This window comes from Rhinopithecus roxellana, chromosome 19 (assembly GCF_007565055.1).
Source record: "Rhinopithecus roxellana isolate Shanxi Qingling chromosome 19, ASM756505v1, whole genome shotgun sequence".
In the NCBI taxonomy this organism is placed as follows: Eukaryota; Metazoa; Chordata; class Mammalia; order Primates; family Cercopithecidae; genus Rhinopithecus; species Rhinopithecus roxellana.
Window position 1 is genome coordinate 72888876 of NC_044567.1, and position 9910 is coordinate 72898785.

Below are 9910 nucleotides of genomic sequence, written 5' to 3' on the forward strand. Positions count from 1 at the left end.
GGTCAAGAAGGGGTTGGTTGGACCATGATGAATACTTACAATCATTATGCATCAATTAAAAAGGAAGGAAAGGGCCGGGCGCGGTGGCTCAAGCCTGTAATCCCAGCACTTTGGGAGGCCGAGATGGGCGGATCACGAGGTCAGGAGATCGAGACCATCATGGCTAACACGGTGAAACCCCGTCTCTACTAAAAATACAAAAAATTAGCCGAATGAGGTGGCAGGTGCCTGTGGTCCCAGCTACTCGGGAGGCTGAGGCAGGAGAAAGGCATGAACCCGGGAGGCGGAGGTTGCAGTGAGCTGAGATCCAGCCACTGCACTCCAGCCTGGGCGACAGAGCAAGACTCCGTCTCAAAAAAAAAAAAAAAAAAAAAAAAAAAAGGAAGGAAAGGGCTGGGTGGGGTGGCTCATGCTTGTAATCCAAGCACTTTGGGAGGCTGAGGCTGAAGGATTGCTTGAGCCCAGTAGGTTGAGGCTGCAGTGAGCTGTGTTTGCGCCACTCCAGCCTGGGCAACAGAAAGAGACCCTGTCTCAAGAGGAAAAAAAAAAAAAAAAAAAAAGAAAGGAAGGGCTGTACCAGATGACCTCTGACCTGCTTTCCAACTTTTTGATTTCATAACCCAGGCCTTCTCTCACTCAGCTGTAAGTACCTGCAAGGTGCTGGGGATTTGGCGGAGAATGAACCTGTTCAGTACCCTCAGGGGTGCCTATATTATCATTTCCTACTAGGCCCCATTCCCAGGCCTCCTGGTGTCCTCCCCTCAAACACAGATGTCCCATATTCCTGCTCTCTGCCCATTCATTCCCTGGAGTTCTGGGGCTGGGGGCTGGGACTGGTCACCAGCCCTTTGTCTAAGCATCAGTCATGGCCTGTATGTGGCAGTGGAGGTCCTTATAGGGCAAGAGGGGGCTGGCACTCTCTTGCCCTATCAGGACTTTAGCCCCTGGGTCTGTCCCTCCGGGTCACTCCTTCCTTGCCTGGCCTCCCTGTGCCTCTCTCCCAGAGCCCAGGCCTTGACAGCTCCACAAAGCAGTTATGCGTGAGCTGGCTATGCTGGCTTGAGTCTTTATCCTTCCGTCTCCCACTGGAGATTTATTTCCTCGAGTTCCCACACATCAGCCTGGGGAGATGGGAAGGACCTCTGGGGATGGATGGGTTTGGAAATGCAGGAGCCACTGGGCCCAACTGGGAGCCTGAGACCTGGGCCCTGTTGTCCCTGGAGACTTTAGGTCCATCTACGCCCTCCACTCTGGTCCCACAGGGTCAGAACCCTGCCCAGTCCCCTCACCCATTTGTGTACTTGGACTTCTGGGAAGCAGACAGCTCTCCTCTTCCCGCCTGCCACCCACTGTCCACGCCTGGGCCTCCCCTGATCCCCTTTCCCGGGCACTTGCTGAATAGAGCCTTGTTCTCCACCGCCAGTGGCGCCACACAGCAAGGGCGGCCCCTAGGGGGCTGTGCTGCTTTTATCCCAAGATGCCAGGCTGTCAGGCTGGGGTGCAATGCAAGCCCCCTGCTCAATGGGCTTCTCGGAAGGCATTTGAGGGGGACTGGGGTGCGGCGGGAAGCAGGCAGTGTGCCCACCCCTGACCATTGTGTCTGTGCCAAGGTGAGTCATTCACTGGGCATGAAGAGGAGGCCCTGGGGAGCAGCCAGCCCAGCGCTGCCAGGTCTGCTTGCAGACAAGGCCTGGCTGTCTGCCTCCTCCCCAGCTCACAGAGCCAGCTCAGGCTCCCAAGCCTGTGAGAGCAATGTCCCCTACTCCATACCAGGATATGTTCTTTTTTTTTTTTTTTGTCTTTTGAGACAGGGTCTCACTGTCACTCTGGCTGGAGTGCAGTGGTGCAACCATGACTCACTGCAGCCTCAACCTCCCAGCCTCAAGCAATCCTCTCACCTCAGCCTCCTGAATAGCTGGGACTACAGGCGTGCATCACCATACCAGGCTAATTTTTTAACTTTTTTTGTGGAGATAGGGTCTTACCATGTCACCCAGGCTGGTCTAGAACTTCTGGGCTTAAGCGATCCTCCCACATCAGCCTCCCAAAGTGCTGGGATTACAGTTGTGCGCCACTGTGCCCAGCCCAGGGGATGCTCTTCATTTGGGCATGTGATGGACAGACTGCCTGCTGAGGTCCCCCTGTGTGAGTCCCAGCACAGAGAGGGAGGTGAGAGTCCCTTAGGCTCTAGTCACATCTGACTCTGGACCTGAGCAGTGACATAGGGAGGGGAATCTTGAATAGAGGGCAAGCGCCCAGTGACCTTTGATCCTGCTATAAATTGGGGACCTGGGGAAGGACAGGAGGCTTTAAAGGAAGAGCAAGCCTGGGCGTAGTGGCTCATGCGTGTGATGCTAGCACTTTGGGAGGCCAAGGTGGGCGGATCGCTTGAGTCCAGGAGTTCGAGACCAGCCTGGGCAATATGGTGAACCAAAAAATTAGCCACTACAGTTATGGTGGTGCATTCCTGTGGTCCCAGCTATTCGGGAGGCTGAGGTGGGAGGATCACCTGAGTCCAGGAAGTGGAGACTGCAGTGAGCCAAGGTCGCATCACTGCACTCCGGCCTGGGTGACAGAGTGAGACTCTGTCTCAATAAATAAAAAAAAAATAAAATAAACAAAATAGAAAAGGAAGACTGGGGATGCGCTCTTGTCTCAACTCTCATCTCTGTGGCGAGGAGTGGCCCGACTTTCCAGGCTGCCCAGCAAGTCACAGCATGTGGTCTTCCCTTTTGGTTCAAGGGAAGTCTAGTTAAAATGAGAGCAAAGCTGTCCTGGAGAGAAAAGATGTGATGAGCAGGAGGTACTTGTCATTGAAGCTCAGTGAACTGTCCCTATGTATGTGAAACACAAGCTTGTTTCAGCATCAGCAGTTGGAGTCCCCCAGCCTTTGCCATCAGCCACAGGCCCAGGTGCATCCTCCACTCCCTCTCAACCCTCAGACCTTTCCTCACACTCAACCCTTAACTATCTTGTTTTTGCTTTTTGAGACAGGGTCTTGCTCTGTTGCTCAGGCTAGAGTGAAGTGGTGCTATCACAGCTCACTGCAGCCTCAACCTCCCTGGCTGAAGCGATCCACCCACCTCAGCCTCCCAAGTAGCTGGGACCGCAGCAGTACACCACCATGCCCAGCTCATTTTTGACAAGGTTTCGCCATGTTGCCCAGGCTGGTCTCGAACTGCTGGGCTCAAGCGACCCTCCAACCTCTTCCTCCCAAAGTGCTGGGATTATAGGCATGACTTGTACAACCGGTACATATAGATCATGCCTGGCCAGCCCTTAACTATATAAAGATGTCTGCACAGAGAACCAAAGATACAGACAGATTTGGTCACGGTTGTTTTCAAAACTTTCATTATCTTTTTAATTAAATATTCACTGTAGAAAAGTCAGAAACTATAGATAAGCAATACAAAAAAATGTAATTAGCCATCATTTTGCCACCTGGAGGTAAACACTACCAGATTTTTTCCACACATATAAAATCATGTTTTTCAAAATGGGCTCATGCTGTACAAATTATTTTGTAATTTGCTTTTCTCACTCAACAATATGTTGTGAACATCTTTCCATATCAATAAATATTTGTCTGCATCATCATTTAACAGCTGCATGATTTTCCACTATATGCATTCATGTACCAAGCCCTAGTGGTGGACAGTATGATAGTATGTTCTCTTCTCTCTCTTTTTTTTTTTTTCTAGAGACAGGGTCTCACTCTGCCACCCAGAGCCAGATTGCAGTGGTGCCATCATAGCCCACTGCAGCCTCAGACTTCTGAACTCGAGCAATCCTCCTGCCGCAGCCTCCCAAGTAGCTGGGACTACAGGCACATGACCCTGTGCCCAAATAATTTTTTTTTTAAGAGACCAAGTCTTGTTATGTTGCTCAGGCTGGTGTTGAACTCTTGGCCTCAAGTGATCCTCTGGCCTCTGTGCCTGTCCTCTCTCTGTTCTAAACTACACTCTGATTTGTATCTGCTGCAGGGGGATACAGCAGACAGAGAAGGGTAGGCCCTTAGCCCTTCCAGCCTCCACCCAGCCCCCTCCATCCTCCTAGCCTGGCTCAGACCCCATTCTCTGGGGTGCCTCCTTTCCTGCTTCCCCGAATGGAAGGCCCCAACTTCTTCTTCTTTTTTTGTTCTTGTTTTTTTTTTTTTTTTTTTTGAGACAGAGTCTCGCTCTGTCGCCTGGGCTGGAGTGCAGTGGCACGATCTCGGCTCACTGCAAGTTCCGCCTCCCAGGTTCACGCCATTCTCCTGCCTCAGCCTCCCAAGTAGCTGGGACTACAGGCGCCCACCACCACGCCCAGCTAATTTTTTGTATTTTTAGTAGAGACAGGGTTTCACCGTGTTAGCCAGAATGGTCTCGATCTCCTGACCTCGTGATCTGCCCGCCTTGGCCTCCCAAAGTGCTGGGATTACAGGCGTGAGCCACGGCGCCCGGCCTGGAAGGCCCCAACTTCTAAAGCCTCAGGCCAAACCCTAGACTGGTGCCTAGACTGCGCAACAGGATAGTACCAGCCATGGAGAGAGATGCCTGGATGCCCTTTCAAGGAGCCTACAGCCAAGCTGTTCCTGCTTCAAGCCGAGGTGGGGACAAGATGACCTCCCCATGCCCTTCTTTTGCATCAGAATCTGCTAGATGACCTTCTGCTTACAGAGTAAAGCCCAGATGATATGTGGCATCAACCCACACACAAGGTGCCTGGTGTTTGCAAATAGGCCAGCCTCTAATTCAAACGGCAGTTTTACCACGTGACTGTTGCCCACTGGTTGTGCTTGGGCCCTTGGCCCTGGCCCAGTGCCTGGCACGGCATGGTGGTCAGCAAGCTGGGTGAAGAGAACACAGTGTCTCTGGCTGAGCCTTGGTGACCAGCAAGTCTGTTCATCCATGACCCGTTCCTGTGGAAGGGAACTGAGCCTAGTGGCCACTAGATGGCAGTGCTCAGCTGGTCAGGTGTGGGCGGCCACAGCCACCGCAGTTTAGAGGCAGGGAGAAAGCCTGTCTGGCAGCTGCAGGTGGAGTTTTCTAAAACTCAGACTTGTTTCACCCAGAGGCATCACCCCCTTTGTTCTCTAGACTTGACTCTGGCTGCTATAGCACTGTCCTCAAGGAGAGGGAGCAAAACCTTGGCCACTCAATAGCTGTGCAGTCTTTGATGACTTCAAGAACCTTGCCTGAGTCTTCATTTCCATGTCTGTAAAATGGGGATTCAGCCATGCCTGCTCCCCAGGTAGATGTAAGAATAAAATCAGTGAAAGCTGGACACAGCCGGTGCTTGACAAATTAGAACTTCCGTTTCATAACACCTCCCAGGGGCTTTACCTATCGACATGTTAGGGGATCTGCCATGGGGTTGGCGGAGCGGCGGGAGCTGGGGCCTCTGAAGGGGCTCCTGTGTCCTGTTAACTCCTTTGGGAGTAAGTGGACATCCCTCCCCCAAGGGTAGTTACTTGGCAGTGTGGACGGGACAGAGGGCAGCAGCTGGTGAGGCACGGGGGAGAGCCAGCACTGTCTACCCCCAGATCACGAGCTCGTGGTGGCTTCATCTCCACAAGCAAGTTATCTCTGCCGGCTCAGAGTAGAGACTGCTTTCCCGCCTGCTTTCTGGGCTCTCTGACTCCCCCAGTGGGTGCTGTTTTCTCCACCCTCACCCCTCCCCATCCCTAGACTTGAGCCCCACAACTCCATCCAGTTTGAAAAGCTCTGTGTGTCACTGTCTCTCGGGTGTGGGTCTCATTTGCATCTCATCCTGAAGCTTTACAAGGAGAGGGACCATGCCTTTCCCCCAACAGACGGGGACTTCCTGATGCTAGGACCTATGTCTTCCCAGCAAACTGGGGTCTCTCTAAGGACAGTGTTTCTCCCAATCCCAGGCTAAAGCACCCACAGGACAGGAGTCATCCTCTTCCCTTGGATAGGGGCTCCCTGGGGCTAGAACCCATTGTCAGATGGGAGCTCCTTGAGGGCAGGAGCTCCTATTCTGTTGGAGAGGGGGCTGCCTCAGGGTAGGGCCCATTCCTTACCTGCATCCTCAGCCTGTGCCCAGCCAGGCTCTGCTGTCTAGAACCGACTCCTGTGGCTGCAGAATGGTTCCTGGCTGAACCCAGGGTCCCTTCCTCTTGCTCTTCCCTGGCCTTCTCAGCATTGGCTCACTCACCTTCACAGACCCCAGGCTGCTGCGCTGGGGTTAATAAGCTCAGGCCCATTCTCCCTTGCTTTTCCCCACCCCAGCCAGGGCCTGCTCCAGCCTGCCCCTGACCTCCCAGCTTGTAACCCTGAGAGCAGCTTTTTAATTGCTTTGCCTGATCTGCTCTGTTCCCCACTCTCCTCAACCTCCCTGATTGGCTCCCTCTGGAGGGTGAAAGGCGGGGACCAGATGTGGCCCTGGTGGGAGGAGCGGCTGGCGGGTGGCCAACCCAGCAGTCCTCCAAATGGACAGGATGAGCCTGAGAACAGAGAACGGAGGCAGGAGGGCTGCATGCGAGCTGGGGGAAGCCCTCAGGGGGAGCTGGAAAACACAGCCACCATCTCTGGTGGGGCCTGTGTGGTGACTCCTCTGCCCCACATTCTTTTTTTTTTTTTTTTTTTTTTTTGAGGCGGAGTCTCACTCTCGCCCAGGCTGGAGTGCAGTGGCACGATCTCTCGGCTCACTGCAGCTTCTGCCTCTCAGGTTCTAGTGATTCTCCTGCCTCAGCTTCCCAAATAGCTGGGATTACACCATGCCTGGCTAAATTTTTGTATTTTTAGTGGAGACGGGGTTTCACCATGTTGGCCAGGCTGGTCTTGAGCTCCTGACCTCAAGTGATCCTCCCACCTCGGCCTCCCAAAGTGCTGGGATTACAGGTGTGAACCACCATGCCGGCCCCCACATTCTTTATCTCAAGCCCTCCTGGATCCTTCTTCACAAAGAACCATGGAAGAAGGGAAGATGACCATGAACCAAATTCTGCCTGGGAGCTGGGATATTCCAGACATGACCAAGAGCCAAGGGGCCATTCCTAGGGGAATCTGGGGATCTGGGAGGCAGCACTCCTGAGTTAGTAGCCACCAAAGAGGCTCCCCAGGTGGTGATGAAGTCCCCTTTGTGGGCCAAGCTGATAGCCATGTGTAAGGGGAACACAGAGAGAAAACCCAACCCCTTCTCCTTGGCAGATACCAACACTGATTGAGATTTTGGCTTACACTCAGGTGATAGGAATAGGTGCTATCCTGATTTAGTGCACGGAGGGACCATGTCTTGTTCTGTTTTCAGCCTCTGGCACTGAGCCTGGTTCTTTGAACTGGGCAGGATTTGTACCCCAGGGTGGGGACCCAGGTGTGAGCTGTGGGGACTGAGTCAAGCAAGGAGGTTGGCATAAAAGGCCTGGGGCACGAGGATTTCTAAACTCATAGAGGTGGAATGAGAGGCTCTGCCAGGCCTTCGGGGTGGAAGAGGCAGGATGAGGCGGGGAGAGGGGGGCATTAGACAAGGCTGGGTCCTCAGCGGATAGGGAGCCATCGATTGCCGTTTCTCATGGATGACTCTTTATGTAAGAACAATCCAATCTGAGTCTCATCGCCACCCACGGAGGTCAGCTGGGAGCTGGCTGTCAGCTTGCTGCCCCCTGGAGCCCCTGCCAGCTCCCTGCGAAGCTCAAAGCTCAGACCAGCCAAGCTGCCTCCTGGTGTGGGGGACGCCACACCGCGAGCGGGCACTCTCAGCCCGACCTCCTGTGATTGAGGGCAGGAGCCGCACATGCTTGACTCCATCAGCACAGAGTCTTTGTGAATTTAATGGGTCACCTGGGAGCATATTTTGCACCACAGAGCCACAAATGTTTGCAGAGTGAATGACCGGCTGTAGAACACACTTGTCAAGAGTGACCTCTTCCACTTGAGCTGCCCCCGGCCCAGGCAAAATTCTGCCCCTTGCAACGGACCCTATGGGGTGAAGGTTGCCCTCCTGGCCCTCGTTACCAGCTGCCTTGCCCTGTGCCTGTTGCCGCCTCACTTGCAGGGGTGATGGTGATGATCAAATAAGATAATATATGTGAAAGCCCCGGGAAATGGCGGATGTTATTCAATTTGAATCCAACCAACACTCAGCGAGGCCTCCTGAGGTCAAGGCACCAGGCCAGGGTGCTGGGGGCTATGATGGTGTGCATCTGTGACTGCTTCTCTGGAAATCATGGCACATAGTGGGGGGAAACCTCATTAAGACTAATTGGAAAGGAGGGAACCCCAAGCACATGAAATGTCTGTCCTTTTCACTTCCCTCTAGAAGTGAGCAGACATTATTCACTTCTGGAGGAAAGCAGCTCGGTGTGATGCAGAGAAGCAGACCTCAGATCCAGAACGCTTGAGTGTAACTCTGGGCAGGTTTTGTGACCCTTTCAGAGCCTATCATTATCTCCCTTATGAGGTGATGCAGCTCAGTGAAGGGCCTGGCAGCCAGTGGGTGCTCGATGCTCCTGGCTATTCTTTCCTCTACTCCAAAAAGGGCTCAGAGGCTGGGCATGGTGGCCCATGCCTGTAGTCCTAGCACTTTGGGAAGCCAAGGTGGGTGGATCACTTGAGGTCAGGAGTTCGAGACCAGCCTGGCCAACATGGTGAAACCCTATCTCTACTAAAAATACAGGTGTGAGCCAGGTGTGGTAGCTCACACCTGTAGTCCCAGCACTTCAGGAGACTGAAGCAGGAGAATCGTTTGAACCTGGGAAGCAAAGCTTGCAGTAAGCCGAGATCGCACCATTGCACTACAGCCTGGGAGTTGCAGTGAGACTGTCTCAGAACAAAACAAAACAGAAACAAAAAGGGCTCAGAGCTAAGGGGCTGACCTGGTAGAGGCTGCTCCCCCAGAACAGCCAGGACTCACTTGAAATTAGCCGCATTTATTTACATGCTTCTCCCAATGCTCTAAATACCTTTAACATGTTTGTTTTCAGAAGCAGGTTAAACACAGACTCCTGTAATTTTGTTTACACTATTAATTCATTCAGCCAACCATGTCTTCATGGGGAGAATGGAGGGAAACTTATGTGGCACTGTCGCACAATCCAAGGGAGTGGAGATGGAAGTCACGAACCAGGTGGAGGCATGGCGGCATAGCAGACTGCACTGGACTCAGGCCTGCGGGGCTTAGCTTGGAGCCTCACCTAAGACCTGGTGACCACTAAGATAGAACTCCTAGCAACCCACCCCCAAGGCTGTAGAAGGGTGGAACAGACCTCCAGGTGCAATTACTCCCAAACCCACGGAGAAGAGGAGGCCCTTCGGGGCGTATTGGGCTGTGGAGTGAAGAGCCGGGCTCAGACCTCAGGCTCCAGGAGGCAGAGTGAGAACTGTTTTCTGTATATACTCAGAAGTTTCCTGAGGTCTTAAGAGTAGGAAGGTGAGAAAGGGAAGGTGTTGCTATCCTATCTAGGTGTACAGAGAGACACACACACCAAGGATGGAGACGGTTTACTGTTATACCAAAAATATATATATATATCTATATATATATGCAGAAATAAAGGATCAGAAGGCTATAAACCCAAGTATCATTAGCATTTGTATCTGGGTGCAGCATTAAGGCTGAATTCTCCTTTCTTTACACTTTTACACTGAACGTGTATCCTATTTACAATAGAGTGAAACAATAAAGCTGTGTTCATTTGGAAATCAAGGCACCATTATCATCCACATCTTCACCAGGACTGTGGTTGGGGACTGAGGAGAGTAGGGATGAAGAAGTCCCTCTCAGAAACCAGGAAGAGCCAAGCTGCGACTCCCCGCTCCCCAACCCATCCTCACTCCTCCTCCACTGCCCGTGGCCAACACTGTGGGGCCTGTGTTAGAGACAGGTGGGGAAAAGAGCCCAAGAGCTGTCTGCCTGCATGGAGGACATCATAAATGAGAGGGGAGGCCGGGCGCGGTGGCTCACA